Genomic DNA, 22280 nt, shown 5'->3' with positions numbered 1-22280 from the left:
CAATTTTTATAATTTTATTATTTATTATTTTATATTTATTTCACAATGCTCTTTTTCAAAAGTCTGTTTTTATTTAATAATGACACGTTTCACTGTCACCGCACACTCACCTTTCAGCCAATCACATGCCTCCTGACTGTTGAAGAGGTGGTATTATGCTCATTTTCAGGTTACATATTTTATTTCCAGTTTAATGTGACCTCCCCCCTCCCGTTTCTGTATTTATTAGAAAAATAAGATGTAGGCTGTAGCCTTGCTAATTCAAAATAATAGCTGCATAATGACAAGTTACCAACTACTGTCATATTCTTTAATTATAAGAAAAATATCCTGCTCAGAACTGCTGCTTCATAACATCATCATATTATTGTGACAGACTTAATCTCAGATGTTTAGCGAAGTTTGCTGTGTTGTAAAAGTATTTCACTGTCTTTGCACACACATCACACACAGCGTCATTATTACCTTCACAGCTAAAATACAGCCAGACGTAACGGTTTTTACAGTCGGCCAGAGTCAGTATTCAATCAGAAATGTAAAGAGCTGCAGCGGCTCACTTCAAAGAAGCTCCGTCACAGAGCCGTAGTGCAAGCATGACTTTGACAGGCGGAAGGAAAAGTAGTTCCTATCAGCTGTGTATAATTAGACCATCCTGGTGATAGAAAGATACTTAATAAAACACACACTCACTCCAAATTACTGAGTTTAGATATCGATCCTTTTATAGGAGTATCGATCCTAGAGCAGGAAACATTGGTATCAGAAATATCGATACTTTAGGATCGATCCACACATCACTAATTGCTGCAGCTCCTCTTTTCACCCTGTGTTGAAGGCTTCGTTTTAGCTATGGAGTGATACATCTTGTCTCTATATGATCTTTGTTGGGAGTTGCACATGCGCAGTTCCTAGTTAAGGACTACTAGCCAATCAGAAGCAGAGAAGGGCGGGTCAGCTAGAAGCCGGTAAACACGGCTTTGTTTCAGCTGTACATGTTGCCGACCAGCTTGGCAACATGGACTGGAGCAAGAGTTTCAGAGTGGTGAGTTATTAATCTGTAACAAAAGTATCTTTCATCCATAAAGTTTTAACTGAGCTCTGTCTCTACATCACAGGAACAACTTTGTGTCCACTGACTGCCCGGAGGGTAGCTAGTGTTTGGAAGGGGGAGGAGGTGTGTGCTGCAGCTCAGTGTTTTTGCATAATACCACCTCTTTAAGCAAGCTCAACAAATGCTACCAGAATTAGCTATTGTTTAGCTAGAGCAAAAACAATTGACCCTTTTCTAAGCCACACCCCAAATATGCAGCTGGCCAAGCACAGCGCAGAATAGGACTGAGTACCGACACTTTTATGGCTGCGCTCAATTGACTGTAATGCCAAAGAAGTCATTTTCATTTTCCAAGATATTATTATTTTATTTTTTTTGTCAGTTTGAAAGCCTGAATAAAACCTTTAAATGCACAGTGCAACAGCAAAACTGTCTTTCCGAGATAGTTTATTCCAAAAATTAGACAATATTTCTCCAGGGAGTGAAGTAATAGAGAGCGGCAGCGCAGTCCAACAGTTTGTCGGACTTAGCAACAGTAACTAAGGGGGACGTGGCTTTGAGAAGAGTCAATTTCAAAGTAATTTAGAATCATGTATCTACTGTAGCTGCTGCTGTAAATAGACACATTAGTGGTTCATTTATATATTTACACAACCTATTAATATGACCATTTATATTATACTGGCTTTCTTATTTATTCAGAATTTAACACTTTGGTGTTCCTTAAAATCCTCTCTAGATCCTTGGAGCCTTCTTTGCCATTCGGCACTAAGCACACATTGCACGCTGGTGTTCCTGCACTGCTCCTCTCAGAGATCACTTGTCAATCAAACACTGACAACGTCTTTGGATTTTCTGTCACTTTAAGTGTGTATACGTGGCACTCTTCTCTTTGTGGTTGCCCTATTGCTTTTTTTTCCACATCAGACAGGGAATAGCGCATCGGACATTTACTTGAAAATGTCAATACTTTACATAGTAATAGAATCTGGATGAAAGATCTATACTTTATATATTTATCTGGAATATGTCTGCTGGAGACAGTGAACAAATATGCTGCTGTATCTGTACATATTAGAGTAGCACTTTATGCTACCTTACACATTTCAGCTACAATACACATGTTGAAATTGACATGCCCGGTCTCACAATGCTGGTTATTTCAGTGAGTTAGTCCCTTCCGGGTCATGTATAAGTGCACCCACACTGACAATGCATAAAAACAATAATCTACATTTGGTTTCCTGAGGGAGGGGGCTCAGGTTCAAGGGGTGTTGGTGTTGGTGATGAGTCAATACTGTACACTCACTCGCTTAATCAGCACAGTACAACAAGGTCAGTTCATCTGGAAACAGTCCTGGCTGCTGCACTGCTGCCAGTCCAGCACCATCCATCAGGGCTCGGTGCAAACCAAAGCAGCTTCCAGATGAGGAAGAGATAAACACAAACACAGGGAGTGTCTGAGCCTTGCCATAACACAGAGGACTGAGCTAGTGAGTGTAGGAACATTATTCTGTTGACACAAATCCCAGGGACAAAACACCCCGACCTCTTTCTTAGCTCCTGATGGATAAGTAGTGTGTACTTCCGTCAGTTACATAACATAAAGTCTGCCGTGCACTGTGCTTCTCAAAAAACAGGATTAAGCGTTTTTTATTTATATTGTGGAAATCCAAATCTTTCTCTTTTTGCTAGATAGGATGCGTCATGTCCCAGACTCTGTAAGCTCATGGGATTACTCGACAAGGTGAGTGACATAATTATCTAATGTTGGATTTCCTGTGCTATTCTTTTCCATATTAGTGAATTGTGTTCTTCAAAAATCAAGAAACAACAAGCCCTTGAACTTGCACAAACAGTCTTAGTTATCAAGTAGGTTCTCAATGTTGTTGTGCACTGATTACAACAAGATGAAACCCTAATTTTCTCCAAAGAAGAAAATTAAACAATGTCGCACAAGGGGTGATCTGAGCATATTAAACATTGCCCGACAAGGACAAGGACAGAATCTAATTAACCTTTGCTGCTTCAGTGTGAGACCATTGGAACTCAGCTTTACTGTAATGCCCCTCCCTCTATCATTGTCATCTTTCATTTTTCTAATCAGCATCACATCAATGAAATCTGGAGGGGGAGATATTTATAAGCTCCAGTAGTAAATACAAGGATTTCCTTTCTGATGGTGCCCACCTCCCAGCTAACACCCCATAATGAAGCCTGCCTAAAAAAATGGAGGCTACCTCGTGATTAATTCCAATCCAGTATCTCCTCAAGGTCTATGTTCAGTGTGAGCGCTGAAAACAATCCAGTTTTTGTACTGAGCCCTGGCTCTGTAAATGTGAAACAAGGTGACCTGCACCCCACCACAGAACTCTATTTAAGCCGGTCCAGCCATGATCTGTGTGTCAGTAACGTTAAATAACTTGCCAATGGACTTTCAGCTTACTTTCTAGTTCACCAAGACATGCTGTTGTTGTGACGTTAGCTAAAGCTGCAGGAGAGCTATCACTCTCTGGAGCTGGTGTGCTGGCCATATTGTCCACTCTGCGTGTTAGCTTCATGTTAGCTTCACAAAACGCATTGTGCGGTATTTACTCACACTAAACACTGTAGCAACACGTCCACACACAGCAACTGGACAGCACTTTGTGTACAAACATTTCTATGAGTCACAAGTACACAGAAGTGCTAATAAACAGTATAAACTACAGCTTTCACTAACTGTTGATAGCCCGACAGCCATCTTGGATCACAAAGTCGGGGCAGTGCGGTTCTCCTGACTTTCCAAGTTGGAAATCCGACTTAAGGGGGCGTTTCCGTTAAAATTTTTAACTTTAAACTCGGAAATTCCGACTTCCCATGTCAAATGGAACGCACCATAACCCACAACTCAGCTAATGTTAGCTACATTACTTGCTGTTTTGGTGTTCACTCCATATCATGGTATTTATCATGGTGTTAGATTTCTCCAGAATTGCTCACCTTTAATTATTGCTGTTTAACTCACCTTGAGTGCTGAGTGCGGCAATCTAGATTACAGGGAAGGCCCTGTGTTCAACTGGGCCAATTTGCTGTTAGGCTGAACAAACCACTTCACAGTGTGTTCATGGCCTATATCTCCTTATCCCCCAGGAGAAGATGAAGGAATGGAAAAACAAACAGGCCTTGTAACAAATGAGAATAATCAGGAACATGGGCTATCTAATTCCTGAAGGATCGGCTAACATACTGGAATGGAATGCTGAACTAAACAGTGTGTGGCAAATCCTCAACCGCTAATTCTACTTTCTGTGACACACATGATTGCATAGCTGCACTTTTTGGTTTCATGGACTGTTTCACGAACATGATAGCTAGTGGCAATAATCTCTCTGATGCAACAAATAAAGATCTATGAGAGGTCTTGCTTTGGTGTAGTGACAAGCAAAGCTACTCTCTCTTTTAAATATGTCTAAAATAAAATTAATAAAAAAAATAAAATAAAATAAAACTTTTTTGCTTCTGAAGGAAACGTAAATGCTCCATGGAATACATTCATTGGCAGGATTTTTTCCAATCTAAGAAGTGCAACATCCTTTAATGACATTTATAACTGAAATCAGCTTTTTTATCAATGCAATGGTGATAATAGGTGAATTCATTTGCAGTGTCTGCACAGAGCATTGACTTCAACTTTAGTGATCTTTGACATGCAAATCTGTGCCAGACGAATTGCAAATTCTGTGAAAAGGGTTTTAGTAAGTTTATGGTTAGGTGAGCGATGGTTCTTGGTGTAGGTCAAAGTTCATTAGACTAGAAGGCGGGATTTGAAGAAGACGAAGTAATGGCGCAGCAGAAGCAGCAGGTAGGTAATCACAGCTCAGTGCAGCAAAAGTTGAACTTATGATGTTATTGGACAAATAAGTACAATTATTTTAATTTCAATTCATTTCAGCTGTTTAACGTTGTTAATCTAAATAATCATATAATCTTTAAAATAAGGATTTTATTAATGTTAGTCCAAAGTTTTATGTTTCTGTTAAGATCTTTACCCACATTTTTATTGTTCTGTGTTTTTTTAATCTTATTTTATTATATTGTGGTATTTTATTCGGTTTTATTCATTTTAGATGCAACATTTGTGGACATCCACAATAAACAGATGCACCAATCGTGCTGGTTGTGTTATTGTCTTTGGTTTTCTATTTGTGCCTGCTTACTATGACAACATACATGGAACTGTTGATACTGCTTGCCTTTAATATCCAGCTTGCACTGGTGTGGAAACATGCATATCAAGATCTGAGTTTAATGTTTATGTAGTATTAATGGAATATTAATATTTTTTGTCAGTAGTACTATAGACATGAAAAAATAATTCATATTGCACTACTTAGGCTATGTTTGAATTGCTTATTATACTTTCCCAGCTCACTGTAACATTTAGCTTGTGGAAACAAGAACAAATTAAATAAGAGACTTTAATTATAATTTCAGTCTTTATGCTAATGCTATAAGGCCCTGTGTATTTGTATAATATTGGGCTGTAAATAAAGTTAATCTTTAAATCTTATGTAAACTACAATGTTCACACATTCGTGGTAAAAATTGGGGCGGAAATAAGTATGCGCATGTGCAGAACAGACCATACAGAAAGGTGCTGCGCTACAGCCAAGACTTGAGCGAGGGGCGCAGCGTGAGCGAGGGAGGTGGCGTGAGCCTTGCTACAGTCCGCAGCCGGACGTTAATGCTTCTAGCAGGTTACTTCCATCTTCTTCTGTACTTGTGTTATTTTAATTTAATAAATTAAACTTGTTTTAGCTAAGTACCTTGGGTTGACTCCCTCTTTGTCACATCCCCTGAGCCAGTTTGTGACAAAGCACAAACAAATGTAGCAATGTGCCAACTAAGGTGAGGAAAAAGATGACTGCTAGAAAACAATGCACAAGTTAACTGTATTTAAATAATTTGCTTTGCACATATCTGAATAATTTAGATAATGTAGGAAATCTAATGAAATACATTGACATTGAATATTTTGCTATATTATATATATATTTTACATATGAATATTTTCAACAGTTTGCAGATGTGGTTACTATAAATGTTCCCTTGTTCTGTTCATTAATTTTAATAATGTTATTATCTAAAGACTAGCTACCAAATAGTCTTCCATAACAATCTTGATTAAAATAGACAGCAATCTTGATGATTCATCCTCACTGAACTGAACAACAAACATTTGAATTTCCATATTCGATTTGTCTTCTCTCATCACATGAATGTTGGAAATTAACTCTATCCTAAACCTTTCAGCAGTTATGGGAACCTCACAAAAAATTTCTTAGCAGCTCGAATATGATAAGGCCTTTGCCTTTATAATGAGAACCTAGTGTATAAGGTTCTATTATGTATTAGCACTGAAACAGAGCAGAGTTATATATATATATACACACACACATTCTCATTTAGCCTTGGGAAATTTTCTAGGTGTGCATACCATGTGAAGGCACACAGCCACTGGCCACTACAGCCCAGTTAAACCTGGAATGCACCTGTTCAGAAGCGGTGCACCATTATAGCTGGAATGGTTAAAAACTGGGTGCAATCCAATGTGGTAAAGCAGCCAACATGCCTGGTTCAGCTCTCACCCATGGAATGAGGAGACAGCAGGAGGCCAGAAGAGGAAGGAGATGTTAAGGATAAAGGCCCTCCCCTGCTAAATGATTAGTATTTTGGATTTAGTGAATGAAATTTCCATCTTAACAATCTCAAGAAAATAAACTCTACAGATAGAGAATCTTAAAATTATGCTGTTCTGGCTTTAAAGGTGCATTAATAGATTTTGTACCACTTGGGGGCACCCTAACAATTTTAAAACACAACACGACATGTTATGACTGTAAAAAGCTTTCACAGATAACTTATTAGCAAATAAATGCTGATTACGCATCCAGCAGACACAGAGTAACATTAGCATTGATTTGGAGTTGTGTTTCTGGCGAACCGATGAATTTGAATTAACATTCCCTCTCCTTTTAACTCTGTTTGGTCTCCACCAACTCCTGAGGGAAATATCTGCTAAATGTTTAACTTTGTTCACCTTGTTTGCTGTGGCCAGAAACATATTAATAATAGCAGAATTGCACAATAGCAAGTCGAGGCAAAAAGCTCCCCTGTAGTATATTACAGTTACAGAAAACTCCAAGATAACTTTGAACATAAATCCACTCCTAAACCTCAACATGTAAAAACACTAAAAAGGTTTTAGAATACTAAATCATTTGACTTCAGGTCATATTTATATGCATTCTTAGTGAGCGTTGCCATTTTACCTTCCTAACAAAGGCAACAAACAAAATTAGTTACCCCGGGCTCTCATTAAATTGCCATGAAGAGGCAGCAGGAGTTTTGGGGAGCCTTACATTAAAGCAATGAGAAAGAGAGCAACAGCGAAATGTCAACAGCAAAATGAAGGAATAAGGAGCAGCCTCATTTCCATACAGCGCATTACAGAAATGATGTAAAACTATTTGTCTTGTTGAGTATTGTCACAACTAAAACCTGCTATGCAGACTAGAGACTTTGCATGGATAGAAAAATTCTGATAGTGTACAGGAAATACAACTAGAGTACTGAAGCGGTAGCATAGCAGGTAATCAAATCAAACAGGAATTAAGGCCGCACAATTTGGAGAGAAAGTCATATTGCGATTATTGTGAGTAATATTGTGATTTGCGATTTGATTATAATGGAACAAATGGTATTATGAGTCTATTGCTTAATTATCAAGGAATGCGTGAAATACCGACATTTTGAAATGTGTATTTCTCAACTTGAACAAACTTAAACAATAAACAATATTTATAACAATATCAAGTAAAACAGAAGAAGGGGAGTGTGATGCCCTACAGAGGAGGCACTTGAGGGAGCAAATATTTCTTTATAACTTTCACCGGCTTAATGTCCATCTGTTAATGCAGAGTCTCTATCCACAACCTGGAGGAGGAACTCTACATGAGTGTATTAAATAAAGAGTATACAGTTAGTATAACAATAATATATTAAGTACTACATTCATTGTAATTTCATATAGTAGCCTATACTTTACCACTAGTTGAATATTAAATCCAGTTACAGCTGTTTCATTTCTGTGGGTTGTTTTTATTCATTAAATCCTTATGCAAGCTTTACATTGGTTTACATTTGTTAATGCTAAGTATGTAATGCAATATTGTTCAACATTAATGATTGCTGTAGCACGTCAAACTTTTTTTAATGTCCCGCCCAATCCAGGCTGTGATTGGTAGGTTGACGAAAAGAGAGTGACAAGCAAGTCGGCTTTATGAAAAGTTGAACATGTTGAACAACAAAAGGCACTGATACAGGTAATGTTAAATGACCAGCGAGCCAAACCCAAACCTTCTTTATCTTCTTCCTGTTTTCTTCTGTCTCGCATCCTCTGCCGACGACGCGTCTCTGCCTCTGTCACAGAGTGACCGGAGCGCCAGCATTTCTCTCGGTGCTCAGGTGGCAAGTCAGACTATGTTTTGAACGCTTAACGGCGGGTCGGGGAGGGGGATTACGGTAGGTTGTTGTCTTAAAAAGTTACTGGCATACTGCTCATAAATCACATTTCCCAATGCACTAAGCTTATCCGTTTTTTAGGGGCACATGCGAGAGCCCGGTGTGGGCGGAGACAATGAGCAGACTGCAGTGCACACACAGAAGAGTTTTATTAAATCGCACACTTTTTACGGTTATGTAATCGCACATGCCGACATCGTGATTGCAATTAAATAGCGTTTAAAAACACTTAATGGACTATGTTGGTGTAGTTGTATTGCTACTGGAACTAAAATCCCCCTGTGCCACCACAACATTCACATGGGAAATGTTAGGTTAGGTTAACTTTATTGTCCCCAGGGGGAAATTCTGCATGGGCACAGTGCAGTGTTGCTTCATAAAAACCATCACAAAAGATATCACAAAACACATCAACAAGAACATGTTGTACTTCACAAGAGGGAAATATAAACACAGAAGAAAAAGGACATTGTTGACAACATAGTTCCATGGATTAAAGTGCAAGTGCTAAAGTGCTAGTGTGGCTGTTGCACATTGCTTCATTGCACTAAAGTTTGTGTAAAGTGCATGTGCTAAGGTGCTAGTATGTTTATTGCACGTTGCCCTATTGCACCGGGATCACAAGTAAAGTGCTGAAGTGCTCGCATATTTATTGCACACAGCTCTACTTGACATTGTTCAGCAGCTTAACGGAGGCTGGCACAAATGATAATTTTGGGCGACTGGATTTGCATTTTGGTACACGGAGTCTTCTTCCTGATGGCAGGGTTTCGTATTCAGGGAAGAGGGGATGTTGAGGGTCTGATTTAATTTTCCTAGCCTGTTTCATAACTGCCTGGTCATACAGGCTCTATATAGGCTCATAGTCTCTCCTCCCTATAATTTTCATGCAATAACTTGCCTCAGGTCGAAGACCATCTCCTGTGTTTTCTGGATGTTTAAAATTAGATGGTTGGTGTCACACCATTTAACAAATGTGTCTATTTCGTCTTGGTACACAAAGAAGTCCGTATCCTTGTGCACAGGGCTTAGGATCGCAGTATCATCAGGAAATTTCATTATATAGTTGTTAGAATGTACATTCCTACAGTCATTGGTGTACAATGTGAAGAGTATTGGTGATACCACAGAACCCTGTGGAACTCCTGTGTCACAGTATTTGGTACCCATTGACCTTCACTTGCTGTGCCCTGTCATTTAAAAAAGAATAAAACCATTTAATTAAGATAGTATAAACATTCAAGTCTTTAAGCTTCTCTAAAAGCACGAGAGTTTGCACTGTATTAAAGGCTGAACTAAAAAACAAAAAAGATTCTAGCATAAGCTTCTATGTTTTCAAGGTGCTTAGAAATAAAGTGCGAGATGCAAAGGATTGTGTCATCAGTGCTGCGTTCTTGCTTCTAGGCAAACTGGTACACGTCTAACTTTGACTCAACATCCTTCATGAGTATAGACACAACAAATTTTTCAAAACATTTAATTACAATCGAGGTTAGAGCTATGGGACGAAAGTCATTATTTTCTGAGGCGCCAGGTTTTTTTGCCATTGGAGTTCTAGTTGATTTCTTCCACAGAGCTGGGACAGTGTGAGTATTCAACGACTGCTGAAAAATAGGGCACCATGCCATTGTTCTTCAATGTCTTGAAAGTTGGACTGTCACGAGCTAAATAACGGGAATTGATGATTTATTTTTTGTAAGTAATTTTTGTAAGTTTATTATAAGTAGCACCTTTCAAGAGCAGACATCACAAAGTACTTCACAAGTAAAGATGAAAATGCAAATAAAAGACAGATCAAAAGACTGAAATGCAGACATCAAGCTAAAATCTTTTTTTTTAAAAAACAAATACGACTAAAGAAAAGCCAGTCTAAACAAAATAATTGTGAGCTGTTTTTTAAAATACTCTCACAGCTGGTGCACAGCTTTTAAATGTACGCAGGTGCCTGAGCATGCATGGCTCTAAACGTGAACACAAAAATCCTTAATATGATGGGAAGCCAGTGTAAAGAAATCAAAATTGGTGATACATGACAGAAGCCTGGCAGTTAGCAGTAGTCAAGACGGGAGAAAACAAATGCATGAATAATCATCTCAGCCAAGGTCACAATGGGATTTTAGCAATGTGCCTCAGCTGGTAGAAACAGGAGCGAACCAAACAACTTAAATGCCATGGTCAAGACACAAAGTCTAGTTCATTGTAATGCCTTACGGAGGGAAGATTTAACAGATGAAATACTTAAAGTTGAGGCAATTATGTCAAATTGCCACATTTTAAGGCTTAAATGAGATTGAAAATCATCTGTATAACATGGTAGGAGGTAGCTTCAAAATGATTATCTGTTTCAGAGAAAGCATGTAAAATGCACAAAAAAACGGACCCAGGACAGAACCTTGGAGAACACCACAAGACAAAGATTCAGTTGATGAGACATAGAAAGTCCGGTTTTAAAGGTATAAGGAGAACCACTCCAGAGCTGATCCAGCGACACCACCCAGTGCCTGAGCCTCTCAACCAAGATACGGTGGTTCACCATGTCAAACACAGCACCCAGATCTAAAGCTCCTTTTCCACTGCATAGTTTTGGCTCGACTCGCCTTTGTTTGATTTTCCATTGTAGAAATGTTGCACCTGTACCTACTTCCTGGTACTTTTTTTCGTATCACCTCCATCGAGGTTCCAAGCGAGCTGAGGGATACTAAAATGTAACGTGAAAACAGACAGACTGCTGATTGGTCAGAGAGAATATTCACTATTCACTGCATCATCATTGCTGCACCAGACAGGCCAGCAACAGAAAGTTTTATATTTTACAGTTTTCGTATGGAATTTCATCACTAAATCCACTTCTCAGAAGTTTTGAGGTGAGAAATCAGCTGTGTAGATTTCCAATATTGACAGTTTTAGAGAAGTGATGGCGGAACAAAAACGTGCTTGAATATTTTCGGAGTTGAGGAGCTCAGCAAGTGGCTGCGGGGGAAGCCTGCTGTGACCCGCGGGAGGAGCGTGTGAGGCCGGCCAGCCGCCCGCTCACAGAGCCCTCTGCTCCCGCCGTCACACAGACCGCTGCAGCAACAACGGCAGAGGAAAACACAGCTGGAAGCTTTTCATACCGCTTATCTGTCTTTACATTCTGAGGAAGGTTGAAACGTTTTAACTTAAATAAGAGAAAGCTGTGTGGATCGCTGGTGTGTGTGTCGCATTGAACATTACGTCGCGGCCGTTGTGTGTGGCATTGCTATAACCAGCTACATTGAGGGGTGCTATCTCTGGTTACTATCTGCAATGGAAAACGGAGCACGGCCAAACCGAGGCGAGCTGGTACTGGTAATGGAAAAGCGCCATAATAGTACCAATACAGAACACTGTCCTGCATCATTGGAATAAGGAGATTGTTTGAAACCACGTAAAGAACAACATCCCAGCCAGCCTGGACCCTCACCAGTTTGCTTTCAGAACCAACAGATCCACAGAGGATGCCATCTCCACTGCCCTCCACTCAGCCCTCACACACCTGGAGAGAAACAACATCAAAATGCTGGACTATTGGACTTCTTCTCAAATAAACCCGAGAGTTCGGACTGGCAGTTTTAGGTACCTGGGCATGTATACATGATGTATACATTTATTAAAGGTGGATTATTTATCCCAGCCAGAGTGGCAGGTACATTTTGTAATTTGCTAACTTCTCTGGCCAATGCACAAAAGAAGTAATTTTGCTGTCAGAAGAGTGACTTACCCCACATAATTTCAATCTCCACTCTGCAGCCATCAATATACTGTCTTACAGAATCATCAAAACACCACTACAATAAAAATGGTCTTATCCAGGAGATCTCAGTAAAACACTGCTGACACAATTAAGTCTGGGTGTCTCATAAAGGAGTCAGTGGTGGAGACGTGAAGTGGAACAGTACAGCTAACGGTCATCTCTCTGGAGCTGGGTGTGATTACCATAAGCTGCCACACACCGAGCCACCGCCCTCCTCAATATCTCACACTGTCCGCCACTAAAATGGGGCTACTGTTTAGAGTTGAGATAATTCCATTTCTTCAGCACTATGAAGTTCTGTCTGTTATTGCAATGAAGGCTGTTACACAGCTTCAATATCCTTCCAAAGCATAAGCTCATGAGAGTTTATCCTTGACCCGGTAAAAAGAGAGCGGCTTTACTCTGTCAACAACTCAATCCTGTAATTCTTCCCCATTTCATAGGCTGATGAAATCTTTCACAGTGCCTGCGTCTTCACAGAATTATTCTAGGTCTCTGCTGGGCGAATATAATAACAAACACTTCTAGATGACTACTTATATATCTTATCACGTCAATATCTTATATACAGTAGATCAAACGGTGTCTAACAATCCCTTGAAGGCCATTTTTTCATATTCTTGGTTCCTTAGATCTCTTTTCTACACAGTTTCCATAATTCCCATACACAAAGACCTTATGTAATTTATATCATTTTTCTTTTCAAACAAATTCGAATATGCACATGCGCTGCAGTGAGGACATGTGGCAGTAGAAGACCAAATATATAAAATAAAAAATATTGTTCAACATCTAATTTGTTCTCAAATGGATAAATAATCACATAAATATATTTTGCTTTATTGGTTTTTGAAAAGGTCCAAAAATGGCAGAGTGCTTTCCTGCAAGATAACAAAGCCCCCTGAATGGATTACAGTGACTGAATCCTCACTCTCTGTGTTAGGAAATTGAAACTATACTGTTATCATCATCATACTGCAGGCGTTTTTAAATTTTTCAAACGTGGTTTTTATGAAAATGGTGTCTGAACTTCAGGCCTATGGGTGGGTGTTTCCCAAAGCGGCGGCTGACTGACATTTGAGGAAAGGTGTTGCTAGGAGACATGCTATCAACTTCTATGGCGAGCAACTAAGTAGAGCATGTCTTGCTGTATTTCCTATAAACGTTAATACAAGTTTTTTTTAAATCAAAATTGTGTATTTCTTAAAAACACCTCAATGAATTATGAATTACTTCGCCCTGTTGGGTTTTGTTATAAATATGTTTTTAAGACCAACACTGATATTTTTCTGATATTCCTGCTAAAATAAAGTATTTTGTCAACTGTCAATGGCAAATTTGCTGAAAGAAGTCATTAGTAGCTCAAAAAATTTATACCAACAATTCTGATAATCAGTTATTCATTTAAACACAAAAAAATCAAACATTCTCTGGATCCAGCTTTCAAATGTCAGGATATGCTCTTTTATTTTGTTTCACTGCAATCATATTTTGGGTCTGGACTCTTGGTCAGACAAAAGAAGCAATTTAAAGACTGGGACCGGCTCTCAGAACTTGTGATCTACATTTTTCACTATTTCCTGGGGTTTTTATAGACAACATTTTTTAATCAATAATGGACACCATAATTTACAGATTAATTGATAATAAGAAAATTAAAGTGTCTAATATAAAAATCCTAATAAGCCCAAGATGAGTTTTTTTAAATGAATAAATATAAAATCAAATCAAATAAAAACATACAAGTTGTACAACAAAGAAATACAACAGTTTGCAGTACAGTACACTGCTGTTTGGTTGATATTTTGGCAAACTGGTGTATCTCCAGCTTTTCATTTATCACACTGATAAGCCCTCTTATTTCTGCTATTTAACCTGCAGCAAAACACTGCCCAGCTGAAGCATCTGTCACTGTGATCAAAGTGTTGCGCTGCACGGTGAATGACTTGGTAAGAACAATGTCCACAGTGTCTTAAGTACAGTATCTCCCAGGAACGGGCCTTCAGTTCTTCTCTTCTCTGACATCTCACTTGGTCTCAGGACAACATGCAGTTTCACAGCCCCATAAGGTCGTCACAGGCACTCAGAACAAACGCCACACCTGTCTGTCAGCTAATACAGGGTTTTTCAGACACTGAATGAATCAATGAAAATCTTCATTGATGGTTTTGCAGACTGAAATGGATCCAGTGTTTATATTCATTATGAAGACCATCCACCTGGCACCAACAACTGGATGATTGGATTTTAATCATACAAAGGAAAACACATCAAATTGAGGTGTAAATGTACCCAAGATGTAATTTACCGTGGACGAATGTAATTGCCAGCCACATTAGCTTTAGATAGTCTAAATACACAATGCAACGTATTCGTTTTAGTGCACCTTTACTCTCTGCTCTGAGGACACAGGGTCCTCTCTCTCTATTCTTATCCGTCAACTATGTAATTATCATTTTCTTGTTTCTTGGTAAATGCACCTAGTTTCTTTCTTTGTTCTTCTTTTAAACATCCTTGTTTCCAGTAATTTTCTTGTATGGTGAGATATACCATTAAGAAGCTTACTCAACAGTTAACAATCTATTTGTCTATTGATATTTAATACTGCTAATCAATACAATTCTTTATTGATACTGCTTAGCAGTTCCTTTTGATTAGTGTGAAAGAAAATTTTACTTATTTAGCTGATGGTTTTATCCATGGTTTTGTAATGAGATGTTCTATCACATATGGATGTTGGTGTGGCTGCATACGTTTAGCCATCCATCCAACTATCCACACCCAACACTATAACCGTGCAGTGCATCACATCTATTAATGCTGCTGTCAGTTATCAAATTTGACAATACAAGAACCTGAAAAGTAGTAAATTGACAGATAATGGGGTGAAGCTTTAATAACTCTCCACTCACCACTGCCCAGCCTTATCATGGCTACCATGGCCTCTCATATTTCAGGTTTATGTTATTTATGTCTAACCCTAGTGTAAGAAGAGGAGATTTGTACCCATGACTGTACAAAGTCAGTGTATTGTGACTACAAAAGAAGACAACTCCCTGGTTGACAGCACTGGAGGAAGAATTAATCAAGCAAAAAGAGATTCAGAGAGGACACACTGTTGGAAGCATTGTAAGATCTTGCTGCTTCCTGGAGGAAAACAATAATCTTATCTGGATACGGTATAACTGACAGGTGAGGGTGTCCAGGTTCAGAGAAAGCTGATGAGATTTAGTTAGATGACATGTGGCTGAGAGTAGTGTGGAGAAGACAGGCAGTATAATGAGAATGTATGCTTAGAAATTTGGGCAGCACATAGCTGACACCTCACAAACTTTCACTTTCAGATCTGTAAATGATAAAGACATCTATCAGGAAAGGCAGGGAACTAAAAATGGAATAGTGACCTACTTAAAAAAGGTTTGCATCCGTTTTGTAGATTGCATATTTTTAAGTCTAGTTACATCCCAAAGTGAAAATCAAGAAGCTGTACTTCAAAATGACACATGAAACTGCATCGACAGCACAAAATTACATTTGGCTAAATAACTGTCTCACAGATAACTGAAGGCAGTTCAGTGCAAAGCTAAGCTGCCAATTAAAATAGTGAAACTGCCTTCTTTGCTTTTCCAGACCAGCAGGTCTAGGACAGTTAAATCCCAGCAGGCAGAATAGCCGACCTTCAGAGATGAGAGCATCAGAAATGAACACAGATTTCTACATCCACACACTTTTAACTCTGCTCATTTACAAGCAGTCTAAATTATGCTATGTTTACTTTAGCTGTTCCTTGGCACTGTCAAAATGTGCTTGCGATACCTTAGAGCTGTATTAACCTACATCAAACCTGTTTCCCTCAACTCCACATTTTCCTCTAATCCTAATCTATCTGAGAGGACTGGTATGAAAACCAAAGAGGGCTGGCAAAAGCTCCTTTCTGCTTTCTTGTCTCAGTGCAACTGAATTATGTGGCAAACTTAGCTTAAAACACACAGGAAATTACAAGCTGATGCAGATGTGCAGCAGTGTGTAATGACAGATGGCTGCGTGACTATGGGTCACTACAGTTTCTAAATAATGTCATGTCAGAGCCCAGCAGTCACAAAACCAGACAGATCCTTTCAATTCATTGGAAAGATGAAGGTGGAAAATTTCATCCTTCAAAGGACACCACTGAAACACACTGTCTGTGATGTCCGTCAACTTCACTCGGGAAAACGAAAGGGACTCTTTTCAATGTAGCCGGTGTTGGACCAGCTGAGAGTGTGTAACCAGCCAGCCTTAATAGGCAGACTCCTTCATTATGCCCAGGTTGTCTTTCATAACGCACCATGACCAGCTATTTCCTCACTCTCCGCTCAGCAAAAACTGTCAGCTTTTTGGCTCCCCTTGCTCAATACTCAACTAATGAGAGTGATCTTTCCATCTGTATTGAATTCCAATCCATAGAGGCAGGTAAAACAAATGCTGGCGGAGGTAGCACGTTGACACCTTCTTCCATGCTGTGTTTTTCCAGACAAAGCTGCCAAAGCATAACAAATCCTTTACTAATGACATAATGGTATCCTGTCTGTATAAAGCCACATGAGACACTTCTGAACTTCAGATGTTCTACTTGGTCAGTACTCTTTTCAGATGACACGCAGAGCAAGCACAGAGAGGGAAGTGCTGGGGTGGGGGGTGGGTGGGCACTTCAGAAGGAGCAAGGTAAGCAAGAACTGATTCAAAACAAGGTGACATGCCCAAAGGAAATCATAAGCTGTCAGTGTGAGACCAACAAAAAGATTAACCTGTCCTTTGTCAAAAGAAAAATCAATGGTGGATCGTAAACAATGAGACAGCAGCGGGGGGAGCTCTGTCTGTAAGTCCCTGGCCCTGTCTGCAACAACGGGAGGGGAGGGGAACATGAGACTCCCCTTTAAACTAACTGACAACCGGCAAGATGAAATAGTCTCAGGCGCAATTGTAGAGATTAAGATCACTGGCCTGATAAAACCCAGTTAATGATATAATCTGAGGAGCTTTCTCTAGAATTTGCTTCCAGTTATCAAACAGGACAAATTAGGACTGAAGTGCCGAGCCAGGGTCATCAGTGCTGGGCAATGAAGGCAGCAGCTCCAGGTGCATGCTCAGTGGAGACCACGGTGCATAACTTAATTACCATACTGTACATATAGAATGCTGGCACCTCTAGAGAGTTAATTATGAATGTATCCATATAAATAGGGACTGACATGCATGTTCCACTCCAGTGTTGTCTGGGGTATTACAATTATTGTCCTGCTATAATAATATATATGAACAATAATAATAAAAACAACATACAAGGCAAAGTTACACATTTTTAAAAACAGAAACATTGTGATAAATCTAAAGGGATTATTCCTCTTGCAAAAGGGGACAGGATCATTCATGCTTTACTTGTTAGAATTTATTGACATTTTCATTCATCCCACACTCAAAGCCTGCAAATAAAATATTAGAGGGCTGAATCACTCAAATGACAAAAACACACATTTTCTCACCTACCCCTGGAGCAACCCAGTCATACAGTCAGATTTGATGTTATGTTTGTAAATGTATTTGTAAATCTAGATCTGTATCTGTGCCCACCAGCTATGAGGTCACCAAGGTCCGGACCTCCGTAATTGTATGAAGGCAAAAGACTAATCAAAAAAAAATAATCTACTAAAAACCATTTATAACACAATCAACTTAAATGAAGGCTTTAGGACCATGAAGACGCAGCTGATTATACTGTCACAACCCACACAATTTTTGGGCGGCACCATTTGGTGTTGTCACGATACTGACATTTTTAAATTAATAATAACAATAATAATAATAATAAATTTAATTTGTTATGCACTTTATATTACACCAGTTCGGTGGCTGATGTTGAAAGTGGAATATTTTGGCCAGAGAAGGTGATGCTGGTAATGTCAGATGACCGAAACTGGTGTGGAGCAGTAAAATGGCTTCAGTCTTTCAGCTGTTTAACTGGAGAAAGTTTTGCTTCATCCATGTCTTTACCACCTCCAGGCAGGTGGTCAGAGTGGATGATAGCGAGGCAGCAGAGGGTGTTGGGTTTGTCCTGAGGTAGAGTTGAGTGTCATAAGCATAGCAGTGGAATGAAATTCCATGCCGGCGGATGATGTGGCCAAGTGGGAGCATGTACAGAATAAACAGGGTGAGACCAAGCACTGTGCCTTGAGGGACACCACAGGTCGTTGTGTGTCAGGGATTTAGCCTCTCCCAAGGTGACATGCTAAGTCCTCCTGGTGAGGTAGGATGAGAACCACACATGGACAGAGTCAGAAACACTGATATTGAAATTTAGACGGTGGAGGAGGATGTTGTGGTCCACAGTGTCGAATGCTGCAGTCAAGTCCAGGAGGATGAGAAGAGATGGGGAGCCAGCGTCTGCAGTCTTTTGTGACCCTGACCAGGGCTGATTCCGTGCTGTGGCCTGGGCGGAAACCAGACTGAAATTTTTCAAACAGGTTGTTTTGTTTTAGATGGTCCTGAAGCTGTGCGGCAACTACTTTTTCCAGCACCTTGGAAAGGAATGGAAGGTTGGAGATGGGCCTGTAGTTGGCAAAGACTTCTGGGTCTAGGGTGGGTTTTTTGAGAAATGGCCTGATGACAGCGGTTTTCAATGTTGATGGAACATGGCCAGGGAGTGGTTAATGATCTGGAAAGGAATGGAAGGTTGGAGATGGGCCTGTAGTTGGCGGCTGTGGCTCAGGAGGTAGCGCGGGTTGGCCGTTAATCGGAAGGTCGGCGGTTCAATCCCTGGCTCCCCCTAGTGTCGAAGTGTCCTTGGGCAAGATACTGAACCCCGAATTGCCCCTGGCTATTCCGCCAGTGTATGAGTGAGTGTGAATGTTAGTTTCAGTGTACTGGTGTGACTGGTGAATGCAGATGTAGTGTAAAAGCGCTTTGAGTGGTCGAAAAGACTAGAAAGGCGCTATACAAGTACGGAGCATTTACATTTAATGTTGGAAAAGAACTGTGAACGTGCATCTCTCAAGGACCTTGCATAGGACTTCTGATGTTCTCGGTAGGCCTGCCTATTAACAGTGAGTCCTGAGGCCTTGAGGCGCCGCTCAAGGACACGCCCAGCTGTTTTCATTTTCCCGGAGTTCGTAGGTGTAGTGACTGATGAGAAATCTAAAATTTTGGAGGTCTATGGTCAAGGGGTCCGGGATGATCTTTTTCAGGTCCCTATAGCAGATTTGACGCTTTGTGAGTGACAGCTCCATTGAGATGGCCTTGTGGTCAGACACACCCAGATCATACGCCAGAAGGTTGCTAATGGGTGCGGAGTTGGATCACCGAGAGCGACACTGCTCTGATGACGCGGCAGACGTGCGACAGTGGTCCAGATGAATGGAATGTTTGAAGCAGGTTGGCCATGCTGATGGTATACAAACTTTTGACGGGAACTTCTGTGGATGTAACGTGGACTGCGCTAAAGTCCAGGTTCTTTGATGGCTGCAATGCATGTTGCAATGGAGCGGTTGTTGAGAGTTAGCAGCTGTGGGATAGCGTACTTGAGGTTCATGCTGGTCGCCAAAAGTGTTAGCCTGGAGCTAGTCGTTAGCCAAACACAGAGATGGAGGACTGTCAGGCGAAGATGGTCCATATCATGGCAGTGGGGTGCATGGGGCACAGAGTACTGGCTGGAAGCAGCTGATAGCTAGCTACCAACTGCAGAGGTATCGGCAGGAGGCAAAACCGGACCAGGACAGCTAGATGGCTGCCCCAGTAGTAAGGTTAAACCTTGTAGTAGCAGTGCTGGAACGATGGAGAAATCCGGGAGTTCACCACTGACAGCGGGTGGTGACCAACAATCCGCTGATGTTGGAGGAGATGTCAGTAGGTGAGTAAAGCCTTAAATTTCATATCAAGCCGTGCAAAAACTCAAGAGAAATACTATTCTGAACGAGAAAAACGGCGGTGAAGCGGCGAACAACAAACGCCAGCGTCCTCTCCTGCTCCTGCCCTCTATGTCAATATCTTGAAAAATATCGATGTTCGATACCATTTTCCATACCACGGGGGAAAATTGACACAACATTGATTAAATTACTGAATATAATTACTGAATTATCTTATCTTAGTAAGTAAAGTTAATATTGCTGTGTGTTAAGCAGAACAGCATCAGTTAATTTACTTCTGACCTTAGTCAAAGTAGTTCCTACTAACTGAATCTGCTGTCAGTTTCAGCCGACAGGGGCAGACGTCTCCAACCTCAGCAGGTTCTTTATGGAGGACGACGTGCCGGTCCTGCAGGTGCTTTGCTCTTTCATTAGCACTGCTCTGTACTGTCACTTTCATGTGGGCTCGCTTGTATCATTTGCCAGCATCCAATCGCAAGTGACAAGTACTAGCCAATCACAGCCCAGTAGTGCTGGACTTGAGTGAATGAGACGAGAAGAAAGCTCTGTGAGTGACAGTAGGTGGGACTGTGTGGGCGCTGTAGTGATGTGTGTATCAGCTCGCCATAGGGAAGGATCGATACTGTGGAAAATGAATATTAAAACCGGAATCGATGTATATCAAAAAATCTATTTTTTTGACAACACTAGTACCATTTACCTTGGAAAAGGGTATGAGATAAATACGTTTTATGAATTTCTAGGGTGAAATAGAGTGAAGCGTTTTTTCTTCATGGGAAGAAGCTTCACCCTATTTTACCCATTTACTGTATACGCGAGGCACAGCATCATAACTTCAGATTAAAATCTCCCGACACACCGACAGCTTCGGTCAGGATCTAGTGTTAATTAATGTTCTGTGTTCTCTATACATCCAAAAGGTCACACACAGTACAGGTCCGTTCAGTGACTCAAAACAATAGTTATGAGTAAAGCAGCTGTCCTCCTGATAAATCCTGAGCTCCATCAGATTGTCTAAACATGGATTACAAGACAATAGGGAAATCACCTGGAAAGCCACAGAGGCCAATGGTGGTGAGGGAAAATGTCCATGCAGGTGAGAGTCTCTGAATCTGAGAAAATAATTAGTCCTTGGAGGATTTTTGCGTACATGAGGATTCAGATAATGTCAGAGCCAAGCCACACATCAGCTGCTATAATTGTGACTAAAAATGCAAACAGCTGCTGACATCAAATTATTATACTGTAATATCAGACAAATCATCCTCTTCATTCAACACTAATCTGCTGTATTTTATGTTGTCATATAGTAATAACAGTGTCCATTATGTAGACTGTACATGTCATTCCATAAGTTGTCTGTCTGTATGTCTTAAAATATGCAATTTTAGTGAACCAAGCAGCAGGGAGAAAGACCATGCAACAGCCTGTAGTTAGTATGTTTTTCAACCAAACGTAGTGCTTTGCCTCCTGCCCGGTTCAAGTCTTCACTGCGCGCAACACACACACACATACACACATCCACACACCCCAACAGGTCCCTTTGTATATATTTCATTATTGATCATTAGTTTGACTGTAGTGTTTGGTTGTGTTTAGCCTAATTTTGGTATGAATTAAAGAAAAAAAGCTCTTTTCAAAGAAACAAAAATCTGGCCCTCATTAATTTCTAAACCCTGGTTACGGCCCTGTGCCTCATTTACAACTTATATATTATCATTTCTACATCAACTTAGCATTTTTCAATGGAAATATATTTGTGAATCTCCACCTGTTTGGACTCTTTTGAGACTCTTCTATTGTGGTGTTTCACACTTTTTTCACACTTGCTTTGTATTGCCCATGTGTAAACTGATTGTAATATAACTTAAAAATGAGCCATTCCTCTGACTTTCTCAACTGACTTTTATGTTGTGAGGTTTTACATGCTCCCAACTGCTTTCTCTTCCTCTCCCCTACAGCAGCAGCAGCGTTCAAGTCCGCAAACACA

General features: G+C 40.2%; 1 protein-coding gene across 4 annotated transcripts in view; it reads right to left on the bottom strand.

Annotated features, from left to right (window-relative positions):
* Positions 1-22280, bottom strand: part of iqsec1b (IQ motif and Sec7 domain ArfGEF 1b) — a 236648-nt gene that overhangs the window by 143224 nt on the left and 71144 nt on the right. The window contains exon 1 of one of the 4 annotated variants that reach the window (XM_046075171.1): positions 12060-12078. The exons of the other annotated variants lie outside the window; for them this stretch is intronic. The gene's annotated coding sequence lies outside the window, so the exon portion shown is untranslated. Of the gene's footprint in view, positions 1-12059; positions 12079-22280 lie in introns of those variants that run through there. 4 annotated transcript variants of the gene reach the window in all.

The sequence above is a fragment of the Micropterus dolomieu genome, linkage group LG18 (assembly GCF_021292245.1).
Source record: "Micropterus dolomieu isolate WLL.071019.BEF.003 ecotype Adirondacks linkage group LG18, ASM2129224v1, whole genome shotgun sequence".
Taxonomy (NCBI): Eukaryota; Metazoa; Chordata; class Actinopteri; order Centrarchiformes; family Centrarchidae; genus Micropterus; species Micropterus dolomieu.
This window is presented reverse-complemented; position numbering and strand designations above follow the sequence as displayed.